Raw genomic sequence first — 27,520 nt, 5'->3', positions numbered from 1 at the left:
TTCAAATTTTCAAAAAACATGGGCTATAACCCATCGTTTTTTTCATTTTTTCGGAAGATTCACTCCACAAATACCTTAAGGAAAACTCCTCAGACATAAACTAAGACAATCTTTTTTATTTTTTTGCTCATAAAGTGCTGCAAAGTGCTAAGTGAACTGGGAAGCGATACAGTTGTGGGAGATGTTCCTTTCTTTCGGTGTATAAAAAGGAACACAAAAAATATCCTATACATACTATAATAGTATGTATAGGATATTTTTTGTGTTAATTTTTATATCTGCCTGTCAATGTCTGTGACCTTAAACGGTCCATAGCTAGCTTTCTGTTCAAGAACATCACTTTCAGACAAAAGCACGTGTTACAAAAAGGTCAATATCTCCAGAATGGAAGATGGTAAAATCAAAATACCTTTTTAAAATTGGAGTAGGATAAGATAAGCTTTCTTTTGAGGTATGCGGTGTGATTCTCACTATAAGAAAACATTTGGTGTGGACCTCGGAAAAGGTCCTTCCTTCAATGCTATCCTCCTCCTCCTGTTCGATGCTGTGAGACATGAACTGGGAGCGATACAGTGGTGGGAGATGTTCCATGCTGTGAGACAGGGGTGGGCAACGTTGACGATAGAGAGTGTAACTGCCCCTATCCAGCAGAATGAACGGACGCTCCAACTGATATCTTTAAGGTTGTTTATTTACCCCAAGACAACGTGAAAAAATGTAACAAAAACATACAACATTCTCTTAGACACAATGAAACATGAAATATGAATGTCCTTGTTGTAAGTTAATAATGATGTCCGTATTATTATAATATAAAGAAACAATATGTACACAAACACAATGAAGTATAAACAAATGAAACAAGCGACAGGATTACAATACTGAAAACACCAACATGCAACGTACCGTGTGCGCCTTCTGCAGCTTATTTTAGGAGAGCTACTTCTTATATTTACTTTTAAGGACACTCTTTTTAACTGGGAAGAGCTCCTTGCCCCACTCAGTCAGCTTGTTCTGACCGAGTTCAGCTCGTTCTGCCTGAGCCAGCTCACACAGGTGCCATTTAATGCTGCCTCACTCTACTCACAGGGCTGGATGGAAATGAGGTGATTAGCTGCATAGGTGAGCCTAATTCAGCCTGCCCATGAACCAGACAAAAAGACCACAAATAGCACTATCTCACCATGCATTTACCATTACCATGTACCCAAATAAACACACATAATGTTCATATATACATTTCCGAAAGGTATAAGCAATAAAATAGAAATAGAAATAGAAAACTAGAAATACAAAATACCCAATGCTGGGACAGTTACACTGCCCCCAAAATACAGTGATTTCTTACTGCCTTGAGCTATTTGGCTGTAGAAATCTGTATTTTCCTTATTAATTGAACCCAAGTGTCACATAATTTTTTTTTTTATTGACCTTTGACCAACTAACAATAATACCTTTTTGTTCCCTTTTTTTTGTATTAAAATATTGCATTTAAATTGCAGGCTTAATTTTGTCAGACCTTCCTTTCCTAGGTTACGCTGACCCCATGGACCTTCATCTTCACTTGTCTCTTTCCATTCCACCCTTTTCTCTTCCTTTTCTTTGTTCCTCCTGACAGTTCGATATCCTCTGTCAGAGCTGTGGAAACATCAGACGTGAATACCACGTTCTTCTCCTGTCCCACTTCAGTGGAGTTCTTGGATGCTGATATTTTCTTCCTTTTCAGCTTCTTCCTTCCTCCACGTGCCTTATTTCTCCCCTTGTCCTTCTTGTGACGTCTAGGTGATGGAGATCTGGACAGCTTCCTCTTTGGGAATCTCAATGCAGTGCGGCTTCGCTTGCGTCTCTGGCTGATGCCTCGAGACCTCCGGGCACTGCTCCAACTCTTGGGGGGTGTCCCCGGGCGTTTCTCAGACCTCTCCTCTTCTAGTGGTGGCACCGAGCTCTCTGTGCCACCCTCAACCTTCACTCCGGCCATCACTATTTGGCACCCGACCACCGACCCCCCGTCGGTCATTGTCGACAGCCTCAGTCTGACTGGCTGTGCTTCTGCTTCAATTCTCTCTGCTGCTTTTGTGACTGCGGGTGGCGTGGAGGGGGGTGTCTGGGGAACACTGACCTCAGGAGGGTAGAGATGGACGCGGTTGGTCGGGGAGTGGTAGTAGTGGTATGTCCCCGTCACCGTGTCCAAGACCTTCATCCAACCATCAGGCAGACCTGGAACACTTCTTCCCATTTCTTCACTCCGGGCTCTGGTTAAGGATTCTCTCTCTTCACTGACAATGTTGTTGGGAGTAGGCGAGTCCAGTGATGCACTTTTGATCGGTGTATCCGATTTCTGCTCTTTCACTTTCTCAATTGTAATTGCATCTTCTCTTTGGAGTGACTGGAGGACTGCAGCCTTTGGGTCAAACTCTGTTGTCCAACAACTCAGGCATCTCTTCAGAAGGTCAATCATTTCATCAGTTACAAAAACACAGGACTCCATTTTCCTTCTTACATCTTGAGATGGGGTTGTTATTGCCATTAAACTCTCATACATTTTTGTTACATCTGACTTGCATTCTTTAACAGTTTGTACATATTCATCCAAGTCTGTTTTTGTGCATTCCTCGTTTAGCTGTGATCCAACCCACTGCACCTCTGACTTGAATTTTTCGTATGAAAGGAAAAAATTCCTCCCTCTCTTCCTGCTGTCCTGAACTAGTAACTCACGCATTTTTTCTGTTGGGTGTCTTTGTCTATAAAGTATTAAACACTCCAAAAATGTTTTAAAAATGACAAGCTAGTATTAAACCACCAGGATATAAATTTCCTTTTTTCCTTTTCTTTACAACAAAGTCTAGATTCAATCCTTTGTTGTTTGTCTTTTGAAACACCTTAAGTTATTAGATAGAAAAATAGATAAAATAGATAAATAGAAAACCTCTTGTAGAAACACCTTTTTTGTTTTTGTTTGTTTAACAACAAAGATGTTAGAAAAATAGACAAATATAGAAAAATAGAAAACTTCTTGTAGAAAACTCTTGTAGACACTTGTCCAGTTTTACAAATGAATAAACCGAATATGCAAATAGGTCTCTTAGAAGATAGTAAATGAGCAGAATGTCTCAAACCTATATTTTTCCTCAGAGAAGATCAATGTTCCACCTACCAAGACAAAAGACTTGTCTTAGTATAACTTTTATATTTTTCTTCACCCACACAACATAGGCTGGTATTTTTCTTCACCCACACAACATAGGCTGGTATTTTTCTTCACCCACACAACATAGGCTGGTATATTTCTCTTCACCCACACAACATAGGCTATGGTCTGACCTGTCACGTGACTCTTTGCGCAATGAACGTTCTCCTGTAGAAACTTGGACCCGAAAAGGAATGACGCCGCCTTCTTGTGGCCGTCTTGACTACTGCAGCGTCACCTTTCTGCTCAGCAGGTCCACACGTTCCGTATCTTTAGGTTATGTTCATGTGCGCGATGTCACTCCAAATGCATGCTGGCTGGAGCACGCAGAAAGACAGGGTGCCAGGTGGTCCGTGGCACTGGAAGAGGACTCCTTGGAAGCCCCCCTCGACTCGCGGATCTTCTCGTGTTGTGTAGATCATCTGGAACGCTTTGTCCCGAAGCTCACCGCCGTTGCGAGGAGGTGGAATGGCCGACGTCCACTCTGGAACTGGTCTGGTCTTCCTCCTCAGCGGTGGTGGCTACGTTTTTCACTGTAACTGCCCCTATCCAGCAGAATGAACGGACGCTCCAACTGATATCTTTAAGGTTGTTTATTTACCCCAAGACAACGTGAAAAACTGTAACAAAAACATACAACATTCTCTTAGACACAATGAAACATGAAATATGAATGTCCTTGTTGTAAGTTAATAATGATGTCCGTATTATTATAATATAAAGAAACAATATGTACACAAACACAATGAAGTATAAACAACAGTAAACAGTGGGGTACAGGTACATATAGAATAGAACCACAGCCTGGGGAGGGGAGGGTCATTAATCAGTGGGGTACAGGGTACCTATAGAATAGAACCACAGCCTGGGGAGGGGAGGGTCATTAATCAGTGGGGTACAGGGTACCTATAGAATAGAACCACTAACCACTAATGTCACATGCTACTTGAAGCATAATTCAAATGTTTTATATTTGGAAAGTTAGCGTGCTGAAATAGAAGCCACTGTTCTTGAGTTTAAACAATAGAACAAGGAAACGGGTACCAATTATATGGTTGACAGGTTCAAAATGGGTGAGGTGGTCCAGGCAGATTCTAAAAAGGCCTTCTAAATCCTAACCCTTTAGTTTTCTGAAAAACTAATATTTACCCATATTGCACTTATATATAGAATATATTCTAGAATAGGTACCGGTATATGAAAGTTTGACCTTTTTTTGTAATTCACAGGAAATTAATAAGAATTATGAAGGTAACGTTACCTCAGGAGAAAGCTGGGGCACGGTGACGGCAGGCCACTTAGGGCCTCTGGGGCTCTCCTGGTGAGAGGAAGCAGCAGCACTGGCGCTAGGAGGTCCCATGTGGGAGACCAGGGGGTCCTACAGCTGGTCTGGCATCAGGGCGCTAGGAGGTCCCATGTGGGAGGTCAGGGGGGTCCTGCAGCTGGCCTGGCATCAGGGTCGCCCGCCTCATCTCCAGAGGGTCTCCCGTGCGAAGCTCCTCGTCCGAGACTGTAAAGTCTTGACCGAGGCTTGGCTGGAGGGGAAGAGAAAAACAAAAACTGGGTTTAACTAAAGGGATAAAAACGAGCGGGCCGGGGTGGGGTGGAGTTTAGCAAGAGGGTCCCAAAACAATTTGTCAAACCTCTAAAGATTTTAGTGTAAAAATAAAAGGCAATGGCATTTTTTTTCTTTAAACTCTTTCATGTTAGTTCCATTGATCCAAGCCTGGACACAATTATTTGATCAAATAATACGGACAAAAATATTTCCTTTGTGTAAACTTTTGAAGACTTTTAAAACATTTAACCAAATATTTTCGGACGTGGCTCCTCCACGGCCAAGTACATATTGACTTGAATGTCCTTGAAAAGGTTAGAGATCCAGGTCTTCACTCAACTGGGGCTCCAGAGGGTACTGGAGGTGAATTAGCAGAGCCTTGTTCCTCGCCTGCAGCTCGGCGATCCTCTCCACCCCGTCGTACAGAGAACCTGGAGGAGGAATAGTAGAGAAATTAGTTGACATCAGAGCTCATAGAATTAAGCTAAATCAAACCTCATGAGGGAAAATGTAATCTGCCATTTGTGAAACAGCATGAAAGGAGCTCCCCACTAGTGATCAGTTTCTAAACAATATAGAACAATATGTAGAATAAGGTATTATCACGTTCTTAAAACTATGTTCTCTCTTTCTACATCCAACCAGGTGAAGACATTTCAGATTGAGGCTTTTAACTTTTGGTGACTAAAACTAAGAGTAAATATATTGACAATTTCGTCAATAAATATAAAACTAGACTAAAATGTTAGAGGGACTAGTGGATAAGAGATCCAGTAGCATTAAAAGTAAGTCATTTTATGTTTGGTTGCGCTCAGCTGTTGTGTTCTGAATATAGCAGATCTTCAAGATTGTGAGCTTGTAAATCGGCAATTTTCAGCATGCAACCAAGTGTACAATCTGCCATTGCTATGCCCAGTCTAAAAAAATATGGTATTATTTAGTCAACTAAAATATGACTTTTATTCAAAAGACTAAAACCTGTCCTGGCCCTGACGCCGCTCGGGAAACATCCGACAATTTACAATTTTACAATTTAGGCATTTAGCAGACGCTCTTAATCCAGAGCGACTTACAATAAGCAAGAACAAAAGCATGGGAATACATCACATGAAAGCATTTATCATGAAACATGCGTAAGCTAAGAAAGTAACAGTGGAATATCTATATAATGAAACTATACATATAAACTATACATATATACTACTATGCTATACATATGTACTATGGCGTTCTATGACTATATACAATGCAATTCTAGTGCTGTCCACATAACATGCTATGTAGACAGCACCAGGAGGGGGTGGGGCGGAGGTGAGCGGGCGGGGTCGACATATGCCCTTACTGGGCTGCATTAACAAATTCAAGACACCCGTCTTGCGTTTGTCTTGTGTCTGTGTTTAATGGCAGCTCCAATGCATTTCCAGTGGAAGCCCATATGGTTTGACCAGTCTTTGAAAGGCTGCATATATGGAGCCTGTCAGCAACTCTATCTCACCTCTAACCCTTAGATCTCCATATATGGAGCTGACCTGTTCTAACATGTCACAACAGGTTGCTTCTCGCCCTCAGGGCGTCTTACGGTGTATACTTGACTCATCCAGCGCCACAGCGCCATCTGATGGAGGGCTCTCGCCACCATAAATGCATTGTGAATGAGCAATACTTTTAACTTGAATGTTGCTGCTGCTCTGATGAAACTGTCTAATCAGCAGAATTGATAATATTTCGAATGCGATAAAATCCGTTCTCAAATCTTCCAAGTGACTAGATTAAGCCAGACTAAACCCAGGACCTTTGATACATTCCAGGATTTTGTTTGTTTTCGTTCCCTGTGAGGGTGATTCTAACATGGAGTCGATTCTGCTGTGGTTGAAGTCAGGTTCAATGAAGATATGGTGTGGTGTTGATTACAAACTGATTCTTTCCCAGAAATGAACTCCAGTAGTAACGGCTACAAACAATCAACTTGATCATTAACAACAAAGTCACTAAGAACGCCGGGACAAACTCTTCTCCCTTCATGGCTCCAAAACTATGGAATGCACTTCCCATTGCAGTCAGAACTGCAGCTTCACTCCCAACCTTCCGCCGTAGACTGAAAACCCACCTCTTCAGACTCCATCATGGCCCGTAGCACTTGCCCTAGCCCTGACCAAGTGTACAATCTGCCATTGCTATGCCCATCATGGCCATTCAAAAATCTTATGGTATTATTTAGTCAACTAAAATATGACTAAAACTCAAAGGAATTTTATTCAAAAGACTATGACTACAACTACATCAAAATGTGGTGTCAAACCCCTCACTTTCCTCCAATGCCACGGAAATTAGGTCTTTCCATGTAGGCTAAAGAAAATCCGCTGCCTACCCAAAGGTAAAACGCACGCGCCGCCTATGTTTGTTAGCCAAAGCTTCTGTCCATCCATTTTTCGGCCTATATTTCTGTAAAAATGATGTCCCTGTTGTTTTTAACATTCCATAACTCACCGTTCACCCTTGGTCGTACAATACTGTATGAATAACACTCTCTGGCTGCCATTATTGAATGTATATTCCATGTATTTGATGAAGTGGAAACAAATCAAGAGGCAAGTGCTTGTTTTGTCATGAGGTATAATTCCAACATACCTGAACGGGTTCTTCGTGTCGCCGGTCAACTGTCTGGTCACTGAGTCTTTGAACACCTGCCGTCTGTAGATCTTTTCCTCCACAGTGCCACAAGTGATGAGCCGGTAGATGACCACGTTTTCAGTTTGTCCAATGCGGTATGCACGGCCCACGGCCTGGGAGTCAGTGGCCATATTGGTTATGTATTAGTTAATGTATTTATCCTCATTCAAAAACAGAAAGCAAAGCAAAGCTACTATGTTTACCCAGGGTAACTGGACTAAGCTCAAGAACTTGTTTACAGCCAGGCCCTGCTCATAGAACATTTCATGGTAGGGGTTCAATGCCTTGCTCAAGGGCACTTCAGCGGTGGTAATTTTAACGTGACGGTCCGGGGATACGAACTAGCGACCTTCCGATATCAAGACCGCTCTGCAAACCGTTCGGCCACCGCTGCCACCTTACCCAACCTGGTGTGCATTTCACCAGCCAAACAGATTGAAGTTAGCTTAAAGGATATTGTTACCAAGTCCAATAGTATGGATGAGTACTAGTATGACGACCACTTGCTCACTCAATGTATAAATCTTGGGAATTGTGTAGGACAAAGTTTGTGAACATACAATAAAAGTCAACTCAAAAATTAAGAGAGACCCCAAGTGTGAGTAGACGGAACCAGCTTATGAGAATTGGTGAAGATCAATTATTTGAAGATAAGGTTGAAAATGGTAAACATTAATGTGGCATAAAAAGACTACAGGAATGCAGTACCGTTTATCCATCGGCAATATTTCAGTCCAATCAGAGCAGCCCCAATGACTTCAATTACAAAATGATTAAAAATTCAAAAAAACATGGAAAGCCATTATGTGAGAAATACTTGCGTACAGGAATGAAGCTGCATCTATCGGCTGGTCATACAGGTCTGTGAACACTGGCGGATCACTGATGCTGTCAAATCCATCATCTTCGCTCTCATAATGTTGTTGTGCTTTGGACATGTCTCCCTGTCCAGCGGCATCTTTCTCATAATTGATGACGTTGCTGGAAAAGAAAAGCATATTGGTTAATGGTTATATATTCTGTACTGTATTCATCATTATTCAACAAGATAATATAATGTGTGCATTTCACCAACCAAACTGATTGAAATTAGGCTATTAAGATAATGTGTCAAGTCTTGTCCTTGACTGATGAAAACACCTTCTGTCAGAACATTAGTCTTTTTGCACCATTTAATTTAAGCTGACCCAGAACCCAATTATTTTGTTCATGTAAATTGTAACAATTGACCATTTGTCTCCAAATAAAATAGCTATACTGTAATACCTATGGTTGGCCTCCATTTTCTCACCTGTCAAAAAGAAAAATCAGCAACGTCACATTACAGTGCATTAATTGTGTCCATGCTTGAGAGAGACAGCAACTGTTTTGTCAGAGATCTTCTCTACAGTCTGTTCATGATTGGACTAGAGATGCAACCGATCCGATATCGGGATCGGCCTCCGATCCAGCTTAATTAATGTATCGGAGATCGGATTTGACGCCACCGATACACGCTCCGATACAGGAGGGGACACATGTTTACTACAGTGCAGTGAGCGAATCCAACCTCCAGTACGTACAGACTGCAAACAGTTTATAGAAAAAAGCCCCACTAAGGTGCAATATGCAAGAGAATGGAATCACTTACAGACTTAACAGTATTAAAAGTATAAAGTTTACCCGTCGTCGCACGGATCAGTCAATCTGCAGTTTGTGGTGGAGCCTATCATCTATAGCAGCTGCGTTCTGACATTGATGTTGATGAGATTGCTCTTGTAATCCATTCTTCTATTATATATTAACTGCACACACGTGCTGTTTAGCGTGTGATTAAATATTTGTAACTTTATTATTGCCATTGAAAAAAATGCTGCTGTGACGATGATGATGAAGAATAAGCGCGCGGCGTCGTGGCGGTTAAATCCGTCTTTATATATTTGGCTCAGTTATCAAACCATGACATTGTTGTCAGAAGCTCAAATATTGATTCAGATTGTAAGTTTAGTGCAATTCTTAAGACAAAGACAGAGTTTGCAAACTAAAGTAGCAACACAACACCAGCACCATAACAAACGTCCTGAGGTATTTATTTTCTCCCCGATTTCTGTCGGTAAGGCTCAAGGCTTTTGTCACATGATAGCGCAGCTGATTCCAGGCATCACATTACGGGTAAAAAGGTACCACGTGTATATAGCAATAATAATAATAATTACTATTATTATTATTAATAAACCATAGTATTAACAGGTTACATGCAGGCATCACTTTAAGGGTAAAAATGTACCTTTGCACATAATAAACCATAGTATTAATTAACAGGTTGCCATTTCCTTAAGGTTTACAGGTTAAACACTTCTTATTCTTATTTTTACAGGTTAAACACTTAACCATAAACATCCCCTCTTTGAATTTAAATGCAAGGCATTTGTACAATTAATAAATGGCTTATTGAAAGTTAATGCATTTTTTTGTATTTATTTGTTTTGCTATGTAGCCTACAGCAAATATCGGATCAGCAAATATATATCGGATATCGGGAAATTTAAAAATTCATATATCGGATCGGAATTGAAAAATCAGTATCGTTGCATCTCTAGATTGGACCTGCCAATTGCCTGTAATACAGAATAAATTCTAATTTGTGAACAGTTTTTAATACCAATTTATGTAAATCTATATTCCAAAAGTATCCATTCAGTGATGCTAGTTCTTCCATTGGGATGTGTGGAATAATAATTCAAACCATTAATTCATTATTTGTGTTTACCATTTGAGATAACAGTAAGAAAATACGACTCAAAAGGACGGGTTGTCCAAGTATAGGACCTGCGGCAGTGGTGCGGTGTAAGAACTTAACCAGATGTCAACCCTGATGATTAAGAGTGGTTCTGAAGACTCTGTATAATGCAGCGATATCTGGGTTGTAAGGCCAAATATCCTGACTTGTACTGATGGTGTTGGAGTCTTTTCGGTGAGAGCTGGTCAAATTTGTTACAAAACCCTTTATAAAGTGCTTAGCTGGATGCTTGTGACATCACTGGCATTAGTGATGCTACGATGATGAGTCTGCACCTATCCACAGGAATTTTACCGTATGATGTCAGTGCTAGATCTGAATCTGATGGCTCTATGGAGCTCTAGGTCAACCACGTCCAAATATGGGGTTTGGATAGGTTAGTAAGATATGACGGATAGCTCCATATGGAGTACCAATATTCAGTGGGTAACTATTGTCAACCTACAGTATAACAAATAACCAACCCATATGAGGTGAAGGTGAGAGAAAGCCTTCCTTACAATGCTAGTGTGCAGAATAATGTACATCAGTTGTGTTATGTGAAATGTCCATCTCAGTTCACAACTAATTATAAGCTGGAGCCATCTAGGATGTAAGTAAGTCAGAGAGGAGGGGAGGGGGGGAGAGGGGAGTTGCACCACTGAGTTCTTTTTTAAATAGTTTATTAAATAGTTTAAAAATAGTTTATATAAATCAAGTCCTTTCTCTCACACACACACTTATGCCTCCTTTGTGCCAATGTTGGTACCCCTGGTTTAATGAGTAGGCTACAGTCAAATAGGACGGTCCAGACTCCAGACCAGAGCTTAGCAGGGCCAAGTGAGAATCAAACCCACAATGCTGCAGGCGCTATACTTTAGTTTCTTTAACAGCAGTTTGGTGAAGCAGGTTTGGCAGGCAAAGCAGCTGATTCGACTGAAGGTAATCACGCCTAATTGTGGGTGCATGTTTCAGTTACTGTAAGGCGCCTGTCACACCTATCAGACAAGCGTGTAATCAATGTTTTATGGTTTCATCTGTCTTGTCGTTTGTCGCATCAATTGACCACAATGCTTTGCGGAATCTGGGCGGTGCGTGGGCGGTGCGAGGACATGCGGAAACATCCACGTGTTGCCTGTTGTTGTCCTTACGCTGTTAGCTGCGGGACACAGTAGCTAGTAGCTAGCGTTGGTTGTGTCAACGTGTTGCGTCTCCACTTTATCAGTACCACTACCACAGTAGGTGCCAAGTCTGGCACTGATTCCGTGTGTATGTATATAGCCTCCAGGTACGCAGACTAAGCATGGCATCATTGTGGAAAAATAATATTTTCTGTTAGCAACGACTCCATTATTTTTAATAAAGCGCATCCATTTTACCACAACACACGACTTGCTGCATTTCAGGCTGTTAGCCATGGGGCGCCTGGGGGCGCACGGCTCTCTCCTATCTGCAGTCAGACCGTTCAGCGTTACTTCAGGAGAGGAGACGACAGATTGCAGTGGACACCTCGATGTTAATGTTATTAAAAAAAATGAGAAAAAAAGGGGGAATCATAACATTTCATGCCCAAAATGATTGTTTGGGAGCAGTAGCATTATATATATATAAGTCATGGCTACGACTCTTTCATAATCTCCAGTCCAATGCGCACTGCCCATGCGAACTGAAAACATGTTCATTCATATTAACAGTTTTATTTTATTTTAACAACCAAATCATATGGAATGGTTTGAAGAAACTTCACGGAGTCGACGTGACACCTGAATTATTTGATAGCTTGCATGCAATCTCTTTTGATATGCTACTGTACTGTTTCTGCAGTTTATAAGTAGCTCCGGTCCATTCTGTCAATGCAGGGTGTGCGTGTGCGTGTACTGTACACGATAAATATCTAGTACATTTGTATATTCACGTACAGTCGTACAAGTAGGCTACACAGCATAGGCACTCAGATCATAACACAGGGCAGAATCATATAAGCATTAGGAGTGAAAATGCATGCACCTTGAATTATAACGTTTGTTTTAATTTTCTGTTCGGCCACGACGGGCAGGGATTATATTTTCCTGTTGAATTGCTTACTGGAACAGACCAAACTACTTTACTTAACAATAAAATAATTTTCGTTAATACGAAAGTGCATAGGCTTTCCTCTTCCGTGTCTGCACTATGCAGAAAAAAAACAACAGACTCAGAGTGTGAAAAGACCGCCCAGTGCAGCGTAACAAACGGACCTTCTCTCCTTTTGGTTGGCGGGTAAACCCACACTCTGAGTCTGTTGTTACGTTGTACGTGAATATACAAATGTACTAGATATTTATCGTGTACACACGCACACCCTGCATTGACAGAATGGACCGGAGATACTTATAAACTGCAGAAACAGTACAGTAGCATATCAAAAGAGATTGCATGCAAGCTATCAAATAATTCAGGTGTCACGTCGACTCCGTGAAGTTTCTTCAAACCATTCCATATGATTTGGTTGTTAAAATAAAATAAAACTGTTAATATGAATGAACATGTTTTCAGTTCGCATGGGCAGTGCGACTGGAGATTATGAAAGAGTCGTAGCCATGACTTATATTTCTGAAAATGCTACTGCTCCCAAACAATCATTTTGGGCATGAAATGTTATGATTCCCCCCCTTTTTTTTAATAACATTAACATCGAGGTGTCCACTGGCAATGCCAAAGCACTCCTGAAGTAATGAACGGTCTGACTGCAGATAGGAGAGAGCCGTGCGCCCAGGCGCCCCATGGCTAACAGCCTGAAATGCAGCAAGTCGTGTGTTGTGGTAAAATGGATGCGCTTTATTAAAAATAATGGAGTCGTTGCTAAGCTCTCTCTGGCGCGTCTCCCTTTCCCTCTTTCTCCTCGCCACCAACATCGCCAGGACAAGAGCCCTCTTTCTCCTCCAAAAAAACATTTTGTCACCACAAACACGTTGACACAACCAACAAGCTACTAGCTACTGTGTCCCGCAGCTAACAGCGTAAGGACAACAACAGGCAACACGAACACGTGGATCTGTTTCCGCATGTCCTCGTACCGCCCACGCACCGCCCAGTCTGAGATTACGCAAAGCATTGTGGTACATTGATGCGACAAACGACAAGACAGATGAAACCATAAAACATTGATTAGATGCTTGTCTGATAGGTGTGACAGGCGCCTAACTTTGCGTCAACAGGCTTTCCACACGGATTTACTGTAGGGCGAACGAAGGCGAACACATGATTGCTGGCAATTGTAGCAATGAAACAGCTAATTACCGAAACAGTCGATTACCTTCGACAATGATCTCCAAACCCAACTGGGCAATGTGGGCATCCTAAAAACCCAACAAAACAAGCTAGAAACATTGTAGCCCGGGTTGACTCTCGTATTCATACGAGATAATTCATGATAATCATCATGGCAGTCATGTATCAGGGCTAGAAACATTGTAACTACCATAACTAAATCCGCTAAAGGTAACTTTATCAATGATAAAGCCGAGGAAAACTAAAACAATCCTCGGGAGCTCTGGAAGCTACTAAACAATCAATAGGCTGTGGTCAGAAACTAAAAACCAGGTTTACAAACAAACATCAAATCGAATGACACCCTCATCAATGACAAGCTTGATGTAGCCAACTACTTAAACAGCTTTACAAACATTGCAACAACGCTGCTTGTATCTTGACGAGCAACAGGAAATGTAAATTAAACTATTAAAGAATAACCCGTTTTAACCATGGCTTCACCCAATGTTGTAAAAATGGTAAGAGGCAGGATTTGCATCCAAATTAAAACGGGAAGAAAGTTTGAAATGCTGGCTAACAAACATACCTGCAGGATTCAACAGGCACTGGAGCTTCAGTTTTCTCATAAACAAACAAACTACACTTTACAAACAGTGTGAGACTCATACCTCGATCTGGTCTGTGCTCTGGGTCCACGTGTAGTCTGCTCTGTACATTGCCAGCACCAAGTTTCTAAAAGCACAGTAAACACCAGTAAGTCTCTAAACACATTAAACATAACCTGCAGTGTGTAAGCCTTTTGGTAACATTATAACATACCTTGTAAAGTTGGTTTGCACCTAATGTTTGCATTGTTACCCTGGCGAGCGACGCTCGCATCCAGGTGACAACGAGAACAAACGCTAGTTCATGCTGATCTCACGAGAGCTTAGAGCTCTGTCTGCTTTAGGCGGAGGCTCCCAGGTCCTAAGGTCCCTTGCCTCCTACTGCCATCAGTCACATTTAGTTTTTATATTTTTCCAAAATGAATACATGGCAGGCTGGCAACCAATAGCCAAAATTACAATTATGAATTATTGGACATTTAGCCAACTAAAACAATTGTGAAGGTTCTTTGCTGATTGCTGTAGTAAATAGGGCTACAGCTACAGCAATTACTTTTCAAGTTTTGAAGAACATATATTTGAAACTATCTTAATCTTTTGATAGGTATAAGTTTGCATACGCATTTTGGAGAAGCTCAATTATCTCACTATCCTGCATGTTAGTATCTTATCTGCTTAATAGTCTCTGATTTGTAGGTAGGCTACCTAAAGAGGTCCTGATTCTGTAAATTAAATGTGTCTTTCAGGTCCTGGAAGCTCATAACATTACCCTGTTTTAAAAGAGTACAATATGCAGAGAGGCCATTCCCAATCCAACCTCTAAACCTCATGTCATGTGACTCATGTCCTACTGGTCTGAAGTCTAGATCATATGCAAACCCTGTGAGAATTCCGGATGGCAAAATACATCTGTCTGTAAATGTTGTACAAAGTGTTAGGGGTGCAGCAGTAAATTTAACTCAGAGATTGAATCTATTACAAACATAATCAATTATTAAAATAGTAATTTAATATACCGGTACGTAAATATGTACGTATTATAATTAACTTGTTTATAACGCATCATGTTGATGCCAAGTGCAATGCAATGTGCTTTTAGTAACACCAGAGGGCAGTATGCACATGCAACTTCAGAGGTGAAAAGTCAACACCCAGACTCAATGGGGGGAAAAAGTCAGTTTACATTAATATCAAGCCACCATACATTTACAACACTTCACTTTAAAGCAGTGGTTCTCAAAGTGGGGTCCGGGGACCCCCAGGGGTCCTTGAGGGAGTTCCAGGGGGTCCCCCAGCTAAATGATAGTTTGGAACCAAATGGACCCTTTATGGGTCTGTAACAATGGAACCAAATGACGGTAGCCTAATTGAGGTCAAACCCGGGGGGCCCTTGAAATGAAAATGTATGAAAATGACTGCAAATCTTTCTCTTATGGGGGTCCCTACTCCCTGGCATATATTTTCTAACGGGTGGGTCTGCATGCTATTGAGTGTCATTTTGGGGGGTCCCCTTGACATGGAAGAGTTTGGGAACCACTGCTTTAAACGTACATGTAATCCTACTATTGATCATCAGTTCAGATGAAATGAGGAAGAGGCTATAGGCGGGGAAAGAGACATGAAGAAATGTGTCGCTTTTGACTAGAGATAACGGAGATAAGTTCAGCATGTTAGGGCAGGATGTCTTGCCACGATGTTGCATCAGATGATGTTGCGTCAGAGCTCAGCCTCTGCACAGCTGTACAGCTGGGGCTGTCCAATAATGTGTCTGCACTGCATGCAGCTGCCTAATCACAAGTGGTGGAAAGTATTAAACTAAGTCCATTTACTTCAAAAAAATGTTATCCCACGATTTTACAACCCATTCTTTTCCACTCAGTGTCAATTATCTAATCATGTAATCCTGGGCACTACACTTCCTCTGCCAACCTGGGGAGGCAGCGGAAAGGAAAGGAAAGGTACCATGTTTACCCAGGGTAACTGGACTATAAGCTCAAGAACTTGTTTACAGCCAGGCCCTGCTCATAGAACATTTCATGGTAGGGGTTCAATGCCTTGTCCAAGAGCACTTCATTTAACTTAATTTTAACGTGCCGGTCTGGGGATACGAACTAGCGACTTTTTCGATATCAAGACCGCTCCGCAAACCGTTCGGCCACCGCTGCCTCATAGGTCTGACCTCATGCTTTCTTCTATGCATGAGGAGTCCAAGCTGCTTCTTTTCACCTGACAGGGGGGAGTTAGTGGAGGGGGGGGGGGGGGGGGGTAGTTTAGAGACCTGCATTTTTATCATAGGCCTATAGAGTACTTTTACTTTTAATATATAGAGGGTATGCGCATGCATAAAGTGAATAGTAAGTGGCAAGGTGAATGGGCAAAGTGAGTTTAACATTGTATAACGTTGTTTAATGCAATCAGACAGGACTTTTCTGTTTGGATGTATGGGCTGTCACGGCCAGAAAGTAGTTTTTTGACACTCAGTAGGGAGTATAGGCGTTCCCACATAACTTCACATATCCTCTATTTTGATGCTAATACTTTTGTAATTTTACTCAAGTAAAAATTTGGAATCCAAGACTTACTGAAGTGCCCTTGAGCAAGGCATTGAACCCCTACCATGAAATGTTCTATGAGCAGGGCCTGGCTGTAAACAAGTTCTTGAGCTTAGTCCAGTTACCCTGATGGGTAAACATAGTAACGTTGCTTTGCTTTGCTTACTTGTCCGGTAGTCTGTCAAAGGAAAAGTGAAAATAAAAACGTTCTAATCATGTGGATTGGACTATAATAACATTTGCATGTGACTTGAGGGCCATCGTGTGTGTCCTGATCAAGGTCCCTTGTTTACCAAAACATGTATAAATAAATCAGAGAACAGTTCGCAGAATCTGAATATTATAGAGTCAGGACACCACTTCTTGAATCTGAATATTATAGAGTCAGGACACCACTTCTTGAATCTGAATATTATAGAGTCAGGACACCACTTCTTGAATCTGAATATTATAGAGTCAGGACACCACTTCTTAAACCTGAATATTATAGAGTCAGGACACCACTTCTTAAACCTGAATATTATAGAGTCAGGACACCACTTCTTGAATCTGAATATTATAGAGTCAGGACACCACTTCTTGAATCTGAATATTATAGAGTCAGGACACCACTTCTTGAATCTGAATATTATAGAGTCAGGACACCACTTCTTAAACCTGAATATTATAGAGTCAGGACACCACTTCTTAAACCTGAATATTATAGAGTCAGGACACCACTTCTTAAACCTGAATATTATAGAGTCAGGACACCACTTCTTGAATCTGAATATTATAGAGTCAGGACACCACTTCTTGAATCTGAATATTATAGAGTCAGGACACCACTTCTTAAACCTGAATATTATAGAGTCAGGACACCACTTCTTGAATCTGAATATTATAGAGTCAGGACACCACTTCTTGCCGGCCTGGTATATTTATTGTTATTAGTACAGCTTGGCCCAACATTGTATAATTGATTGCATGATTGCGTCGCAAGCCAATACTAGAAGAAATAAGCCTGGTTGTTAACGCATGCCACCCTTATTGGTCATAGGCTAATCATAGATAGTGTGTGTCCATGGGTCATATAGGCTCAGTGCATAAACTGTAGTTCCCTTTTCCAGAAGGTGACATTAAACATATCCTGTCGATTACATATACTGTGGGTGGGGTCATATTTCTCTATTCAATTCAATGGAGCTGTATTGGCATGAGAAAGCATACGGTATGTTTACATTTCCAAAGCAATTTCTCATAGCTTCGTTATTTTGATTGGGTCCAAGTTTTGCCTAATTTTTACTTAGTTGGATTAACAAAACTATATCTTTGAACTACTACTAAGTGTCGTGCTGCATCCTGCACTCATCCACTAGCCTGGCTCCAGCCCCTGAATCGCTAGCCACATTAAAAAATTATGTTCAGGCGATTGAATAATGGAGTGAAACGAAATGAAAATTCAGGCTGAGTGTCAGGCTACTCATCCACAACTCCTCATATATAGAGAGTGTACTTTAAAACCAGCCTTGTGCTTTGTTTCCAACACAATTTATGATGAATTGAACAAGGTGGACCCTCTTGTAAACAAGTCTATAGTGCTTTATTGGCTCGTCCACTCACAGTTAATTAACAGTCTTTGTATTGAGTTGTGCTTGTAATGTACTGTAATTCTACAAACTGTTAATAAATACGTTAATCAATCAATCAATCAAACAGCATCAACGTTGCAGACGATGGCTGTGTATTGCAAGGAGAGCTGATTCTAGGCTATTCAAAGTCTGAGTAACCACGACAACCATCAGTTGGCTATCATGGGGGGGAGGGGGGTGTCCACACACACACACACACACACACACACACACACACACACACACACACGCACACACACAATGCAGCCCACCCCCGCTGGTATCCAAACAAACAACAATAATGTTTTTTAGTTTTGGCGGTACAGTGAGGCCAGAGTAAAATATGATGTACCCCCCCCCCGAGCCCCCCACCGAGCCGCCCACGTAGGCCAGACCCATGCGCAGGTTCTGTGGTACCGGAGAGTAGAACACAGGCATGATGGCGGAGAGACGGCATGCAGTGCTATGGAGAAGAAGCATCTATCCTCTCTCTCTCTGTGTGTGTGTGTGTGTGTGTGTGTGTGTGTCATTAATCCCTGCCGTTTTGTGCGCGCACACACACACACACACACACACACGCACACACACACGCACACGTAACACGTGGGCGCGCGCAGATACAAGCAGGCGCACTACAAACAGACATGCCACCAAAATGTGGAACGCCCTACCAACAGTCATTAAGACATGTGAATCCCTTGACTCCTTCAAAACCGCTCTCAAAGGGCACCTACGGATGGCTGCAATTCGAAACTGGCCTCTGTAAAATCTGATTCCTGTGTACCCTGTTGTAAACAAGTGTAATGCTTAATTGGGTCGTCCACTCACAGTTAACAGTCTCTGTATTGAGTTTGTGCTTGAAATGTACTGTAATTCTACAAACTGTTAATAAATATTTCAATCAATCAATCAAAGCAGGCAGTGCTAATCAGATTATGCAGCAGGAGGCGGTCGAACAGGGGATTAGCTCTAGGGTTGATCTATTTATCTATCTATCTATTTTATTTTTACTATATGTTTTATTTTGAGTTAGTGTTTGTAAACAATTTTACTTATTGCCTTTGTTAAATGTTAAATGTTTGTCTGTGTCGTCCTTCATTTACCGTCGCATAATGTTGTTGTGGTCTAGAGTCGGTCCTCTGCTCAGCTTCCTGACTAAACTATAGTATAAACTATAGTATAAACTATAGCATAATGTTGTTGTGGTCTAGAGTCAGTCCTGAGAGTCCTCTGCTCTGCTTCCTGACTAAACTCCACCCACTGCTACAGCACCCCCCACCCCTGTGAAAGCACTACTCAATACAAAGACTGTTACTAACATCTGGGTTTCCTATAGTCACAGATACATCATAGATACACAGAACACCTATGTGAACAACACCAAGTCCAGAAATACACTCACAAAGCCTTTCCAAATGATTTATAGCCATTTTTGGTACCAAAAATTCATCCGTTTTTTGCATTTTTCCCAATACTTTCATCTTTACTTCAATAGTAATCAACTTTGCCATGGGTTATGACATCAGCCAATGTGTCATTCTTTTCATCAATTTTTATAGTCATTCCACAATTTTTTTAATTAAAATCAACCCTAAATTAAAGGAACTGTGGTGACTTTATTACCCTTATGCTCAAAATTCCCAGTGCCTTTTTTTTTCTTGAAAACACCTGTACCCCCACAAAATAAAAGTGTAACACAACAAATTCAAAACAACACAAGTATTTTTTTATTGTAAAATAAACAGATGTGCACAGCTGATTCTTTGTTAGTTGAAATATCACACCTAGTGTGAAGTGAGCTGTGCTATTTATGATAGCAGGAGCACAGCTCAAAAAAGGAAATTAAACATTGTCTGAATAAAATAAAGATTATGTCTAATATCACGAAAATGAAAATGATCAGGAAAATGAAAACAACTAATCAACTAACAACTAACTAATCAACTCACTCACTGTCACTGTCTTCGAGTGTGAGTTCAACTCGTGAACATCTTTTGGGGTCCCCAGTGCAGAGACAGGCAATGACATACTTGACACCGGCTCTTGCACAGGAGCATCCTCTGGCACACTTGCTTTTCTTGCAGTGGCAATATTTGGTGCGCTTGTATTGTGCAGGTTTTGCATCCTTCAGCATCATTGTTGCCACCAGCTTACCATTGACAAGCTCTCTGCCAAAGTTGATTGCCACAGGGTAGGTTGGCTGAGACATGTGTGCCCTCTTACATACAACCAACTGATGCAGGGCTCTGAGAAGGTGTAATTTGAAGGAATCTTCAGTAGGTGGAAGGCAACGCAGGTCTCCTTTGATGTTGCCAAAAAGATGGGCTCGCAGTGCATCCAAGTTACCACTGAAGTCACTCCTCTCATACAGTGAAGCCATGTATCGTCTAGCCGCTGTCACGACATCTTGTGTAACATCCAGACTTTCCCCAGAGTCACCGTATTGGCACAGAGGCAGAAGGTCTTTCAGGTGATCAACGGCAGCTTTGTAGGCACGTCTTTTTCCTCTTCTGTAAAGATAGCCCACTGTGTCACATCCAGTCAGTATGTAGGTGCTGAGGAGTATGGATGAAAGATCGGAAGCTTCAACATCATACTTCACTGCCAGGGCATCCACAATTGCATGAGCAGGTAGGTAGATATCCATCTTCTTTACCCATAGCTCTTGTAGGCCATCCATGTGTGTGATGTAATATATGCACATCATGATCACATCTGTGTCAGTAGCCACAACTACAGCCCGTTCGTGGTGCAGATGTTCTACTGAGTATGCAATGTGGGCAAACATCCTGGTATCTGCCTCCTCATGCTTCTCACAGGACAGTTCTGGAAGCTCAACCTGACAATCTGCTGATAACAGAACAGTGCGACTAGGATCATGGAAAAGTCCACCCAGAATAAGTGTGCATCCAGCAGGAAGTGATTTGTGCTGAGCAGCCCATGCTTCTCCCATAAAGTTCAACAGGTTTGCTTTATTCAGTGGATTTTGAACAAAGCCTTTCCATTCAGGTAAGGCAAGACTATCATGTGGCTTGTACTCCTTCATCTTGCTGGAGACATCATATCGATCACCAACAAAGTGGATGCAGTCACAGTTGTCTGGGATACCACTAAGGAGTTGCTTCAGGTATTTTTCTTGCAGTTCATGGAAGGTGCTGCAACCAAGATGTTGTTGACGCTGGATGAATGCCATGGCATCAACCACCATTACAACAGGCTTGTCGAATGGTGGCAATCTGTCCACTTCACACCATGAACTGCCAAGGGATGTCTTGATTGCAGCCAAGTAGTCAGCCTTATTCCCTTTTCGCATGGCATAACCTTGGTCAAGGGATGGATCTGGCTCCGTGATCCTAGTCGCACTGTTCTGTTATCAGCAGATTGCCAGGTTGAGCTTCCAGAACTTCCAGAACTGTGAGAAGCATGAGGAGGCAGATACTAGGATGTTTGCCCACATTGCATACTCAGTAGAACATCTGCACCACGAACGGGCTGTAGTTGTGGCTACTGACACAGATGTGATCATGATGTGCATATTACATCACACACATGGATGGCCTACAGGAACTATGGGTAAAGAAGATGGATATCTACCTACCTGCTCATGCAATTGTGGATGCCCTGGCAGTGAAGTATGATGTTGAAGCTTCCGATCTTTCATCCATACTCCTCAGCACCTACATACTGACTGGATGTGACACAGTGAGCTATCTTTACAGAAGAGGAAAAAGACGTGCCTACAAAGCTGCCGTAGATCACCTGAAAGACCTTCTGCCTCTGTGCCAAAATGGTGACTCTGGGGAAAGTCTGGATGTTACACAAGATGTCGGGACAGCGGCTAGATGATACATGGCTTCACTGTATGAGAGGAGTGACTTCAGTGGTAACTTGGATACACTGCGAGCCCATCTTTTTGGCAACATCAAAGGAGACCTGCGTTGCCTTCCACCTACTGAAGATGCCTTCAAATTACACCTTCTCAGAGCCCTGCATCAGTTGGTTGTATGTAAGAGGGCACACATGTCTCAGCCAACCTACCCTGTGGCAACCAACTTTGGCAGAGAGCTTGTCAATGGTAAGCTGGTGGCAACAATGATGCTGAAGGATGCAAAACCTGCACAATACAAGCGCACCAAATATTGTGTGCCAGAGGATGCTCCTGTGCAAGAGCCGGTGTCAAGTATGTCATTGCCTGTCTCTGCACTGGGGACCCCAAAAGATGTTCACGAGTTGAACTCACACTCGAAGACAGTGACAGTGAGTGAGTTGATTAGTTAGTCGTTTTCATTTTCCTGATCATTTTCATTTTCGTGATATCAGACATTATTTTATTCAGACAATGTTTAATTTCCTTTTTTGAGCTGTGCTTCTGGAAGGAGTATAGCTCCAAGCGTCATGGGACGTTTAGCATGTATATGTACGCCAATCAAGATCAAGGATAGCAATTTCATCACTATGATCACAACAGGGGCGGCGGTGGCTCAGGGGTAGAGTGCCTGGATTGGAACCGCAAGGTTGCCAGTTCGAACCCGGGCTCCCCCAGAGTTACTGTCGAAGTGTCCTTGAGCAAGACACTGAACCCCTAATTGCTCCTGATGTGCTAGTTGGTGCCTTGCATGGTTTCCGCTGCCATCGGTGTATGAATGGGTGAATGTAATGCACAATCTATGTAAAGCGCCTTGGATAAAGGCGCTATATAAATGCACCATTTAGAGACAATATATATTAGTATTCATAAATAGCACAGCTCACTTCACACTAGGTGTGATATTTCAACTAACATAAAGAATCAGCTGTGCACATCTGTTTATTTTATAATAATAAAAAAAATACTTGTGTTGTTTTGAATTTGTTGTGTTACACTTTTATTTTGTGGGGGTACAGTTGTTTTCAAGAAAAAAAAGGCTCTGGGAATTTTGAGCATTAGGGTAATAAAGTCACCACAGTTCCTTTAATTTAGGGTTGATTTTAATTTAAAAAAATGTGGAATGACTATAAAGATTGATGAAAAGAATGAGACATTGGCTGATGTCATAACCCATGGCAAAGTTGATTACTATTGAAGTAAAGATGAAAGTATTGGGAAAAATGCAAAAAACGGATGAATTTTTGGTACCAAAAATGGCTATAAATCATTTGGAAAGGCTTTGTGAGTGTATTTCTGGACTTGGTGTTGTTCACATATGTGTTCTGTGTATCTGGGAATCATTTATTGACAGCCTACACAACCTACTGAGAACTTTAAGAAAAGAAACCTAGTTTAGGCGAAAATGGGCAAAAACATAAAGGCTTCATTATACTAAAATGGCCATAACTTTTTTTCGCGATGTTTCCGGCAGAGCAGCCCTCTTATTCTATGGACCTTAATGACCAAATTAATAGAAAAAACACCAAAAAAAAGTATAGCATGACATCACAGGTTCAACCCATTTTCAAGAGCTTTTGGGCCTGTGGATCCCCGACTACTAGGCTAGTTACTGTGTCTGTGTGGACGACACACTGAGCATTACACTTGTTTACATTAACAGGGTCCACCATTTTCAATTCATCAGACACACGTAAGGGTCCATTTGGTTGGTTCCTTTTGTGGTTCTGGCCTGTGTCTTTAGTTTAAAATGAAAAGCTTTGAGAATGACTGCAGTCTGCAGTAAGTGATTATATCCAGCAGGTGTCACTGTTTAACCATTTATGTTTATGCTGTAAAAAACAATAATAATTTGGTACAATTATTTAGTAACAACTATAAGCTCTTGTTAATATTTGTATTATGTAAAGAAGACGAAAAAAAGGAGACACCTAAACACTTTCATTTCCTGAATTAAAAAACAATATATAATGTCTGTCCATTAAATACATATACATCCATGTCAGATATAAATTATATTAATATGTTTTCCATACAAAGGTCAATACAAGCAGGGGCCTATCTAATGAAATGTATTAAGCCGGGATTTAACAGATATCCTGGCTTAATATATCCTGGATCAGCGATTAACCGGTTTCATGAGGGCTGATAGCTAGTTAACCTGATTATGTTGAGGCTTGATTCGGTTTCATGAAAGCAATGAATGCCACACTTGTTTCCATGGAAACTAATGATGTGGACTTGATCCGGACCAGGATAACAGCCAGGTTTAACATAATCCTGATGTCTTTACTGTTCAAAACCAATATTTCTTCCAATTATTATGTGTTTTACCATAGGCTTCCGTACTCCCGAGTCCGAATTCAAAAAACTTTTTTTTAAATAGCAGCTGTACATGAAATGTTAATGTTGATTTAGCATCAACATGATTATTTACCGATATAAATACATGGTTTGATAACCTACAAGTAGGCGAAAGTCATTTTCTGCTAGGCTTATGTCTCTCCATCTACCCCGTCTTCAAGCCTCCATCCCTGGGCAGAGGTTGATTGATTGACTGGTGGTCGTGGAGCTCTGTGCAGTGCCGTCTCTTTACAGTCTAAAATCAATGGTTAAATTATTCCATAACACTGAAAATTATCAATTTTCCAATTAAAATCAAATTATGGTTAAGTGTTTAAATGAGTATATATAGGTCAGTGCAGAACACATTTCCCTTTGGCACCATTTACACTGACAGCCAAATCTAGCCTGAATCAGATCTATCTGTGCCACATCCAGATTGGAATCTGATTTGTTTAAATAAGTCTAAATGCAGACAGGTCACATACAAGTCACATGGAATCTGATTTTTTTTTCAATCCCCATTTAACATTCAGAGTTGAATTGTTAAAACCTGGTTCAGGCAGGGCCAGATTAACCCCCATGAATGCCCCTGTGCAGATCATTTTTAATGCCCCCCCCCCCCCCCCCCCCCCATAGCGCGGACACGACCAACCCCGAACACATGGAACACAATAAGATAACGTATAGGCAAATAGTACAACTTCACTGCAGTAATTTATTGCAATGGTTGCCAGTTGTATTCCATGCCATGGAATACAACTGGCAACCATTGCAATAAATTGGTTTTCTTTTTCTGACCAGTAAAATGCATTTCAGAAATGTGACTCTCGCGCCCGAGCGAAGCGAGGACACGGATTTTTTTTCTTTTCTTTTTTTTTGGCCATTTCTGGGCATTTTCAGGGCACCAAAACCATCTGGGCACTAGCCACTAGGGATATGTGGGCACCAGGACAACTGGGCACTAGGGACATGTTGGCACCAGGACAGGACATGTGGGCACCAGGACAACTGGGCAGTTGTCCATGTGCACACATGTCCCTAGTGCCCAGGTTTCCAGTTTGGGAAACACTGACTGTTCTACCTGCAAAAGTTTTTCAGATGCAGATCTCACCAAGTCAAGGGTCTAATGTCAACTAAATTAGAGGTCCCCAATATGAAAAAGGTTGATAATCACTGCAATTATTACTAATTACAGAATGAATAACAGTGTAGAAGAATAACTTTGTTTTGATGGTTTGACAGTTTTACTGTTAGCTGCATTACTAGCCCTGAACTAGCCCAAATTTTTTGATTCTCGTAGAGGTTTTTTTCGATTCTGACGAATCTCTCTACGAGAGTCAAAACGCTAACTCCGCCCCTAATGTCGAAGAAGCAAACTGATGCCTTTAAATCACTCTTACCTTGTACAAATGCAAAATCTAAGCTGCTTTTCATGTTGCCCCACTTGTTTGTGAGCTCTGCGGAAGCATATTAAACTCTGTCAATGCTTATTTTTCAATAAAAAACGTTTTATAGTCAACTCTGTTTCTGAGTATTTCTTTCACCCGCAGCCATCTTGCTTTTCTCTCCATTGTAAAAACGGTAAACGGCGCAACAGAATTGTAAATGCGGTAAACGGCGCAACAGAATATTGCCCGGGACCCTAGCGGCCAGGGTTCTCTTGCGCATTTACAATGGAGAGAAAAGCAAGATGGCTAAAATACCTTTTTTATTGAAAAATAAGCATTGACAGAGTTTAATATGCTTCCGCAGAGCTCACAAACAAGTGGGGCAACATTAAAAGCAGCTTAGATTTTGCATTTGTACAAGGTAAGAGTGATTTAAAGGCATCAGTTTGCTTCTTCGACATTAGGGGCGGAGTTAGCGTTTTGACTCTCGTAGAGAGATTCGTCAGAATCGAAAAAAACCTCTACGAGAATCAAAAAATTTGGGCTAGCCCTGAACCATGACTGCCATGATGATTAATACGAGAGTCATGAACCATGGCTACTGCAATACAGACTTAGAACTTAAAAACACACACACACACACACACACACACACACACACACACACACACCCACACGCCTGCGACCGACACAAACAAACACACGCACGCACGCAGGCGGTGGGAATGGATTGGGATCATAATCTGCATTGGACTCAACAACTTACTTTGACTGGATTGGAGCAAATTAAGGAAATAAGGAGCAATATATCCATTTGAAACGCGATATGGGCTCCGCCATGACACCCACACAGTAAACAAACTTGCGCGTCACCATGTAGTACACACACACACACACACACACGCGCGCGCGCGCGCCAGATTTCGAGAGAGAAACCAGCAACCGGTTATGGAAAAACAAGCCCAAGCAACGTTACAGACAACCAGCGACGGCTCCAGACATTTGTGCATGGGGGAGCTATGGGGGGGCTGGTTTTTTTTTAGCAGGGGCTACTGGATTTTGGCAAAAAATATGAATATATATATATATAGATATTTCAATACCATTTTCGATACCACGCAACCACGGCGATTTCCTAGGGTTTAACAACACAAGTACAAATAAAAGCTGTGCAGTATTGTGCACTTTCATTGTTTTTAAAATGTTTATTATTTTTATTATTATTATGCCTATAATTATAATTATTATTTTAGGTTTATAATCCATAGTTACTATGTATAATAATATTATTATGCCTATAATTATTTTAATTATTATTATTATATGTTTATAATCCATAGTATATCTATGTATAATATTATTATTATTATACATAGTAACTATGGATGATGTCAACCACATCATCTTGGTTTCTATTCCTCATTTATAACTCTAGTTAATGTTCTATTCAGATATTATTCAATGCATCATGGCCAGCATACTCAAACTACTATTATTATTTTAATATCCGGAATCCCCCCGCACGCACGCACACACACACACCGCAACGATCCTGTTGCAACGTTAGCTTGCTAGCCTAGCAAGGTTGTGTTTACTGTTGATAGCTTTAGCAGCTATCGCTAACATGAGGAACAGCAACAACAAGTCCTCTTTGGCTCTCCGTGTTCATCGGATTCTTTATCTTACATAAAGAAATACGAGCGACCTGTTAAAGAAGTTAAGAACACAG

At 41.3% G+C, this 27,520-nt stretch overlaps 1 long non-coding RNA gene across 1 annotated transcript; it reads right to left on the bottom strand.

Annotated features, from left to right (window-relative positions):
• Nucleotides 1-7,429: 7,429 nt before the first annotated feature.
• Nucleotides 7,430-26,663, bottom strand: LOC308309911. Its single transcript, XR_013963431.1, has 4 exons — nt 26,558-26,663; nt 14,094-14,157; nt 8,241-8,396; nt 7,430-7,528 (listed from the first exon to the last, which is right to left on the bottom strand). It is a non-coding gene; the product is annotated as an uncharacterized lncRNA (long non-coding RNA).
• Nucleotides 26,664-27,520: the final 857 nt, after the last annotated feature.

This window comes from Protomyctophum bolini, assembly GCF_963924005.1.
Source record: "Protomyctophum bolini genome assembly, chromosome: 22".
Classification (NCBI taxonomy): domain Eukaryota; kingdom Metazoa; phylum Chordata; class Actinopteri; order Myctophiformes; family Myctophidae; genus Protomyctophum; species Protomyctophum bolini.
This window is presented reverse-complemented; position numbering and strand designations above follow the sequence as displayed.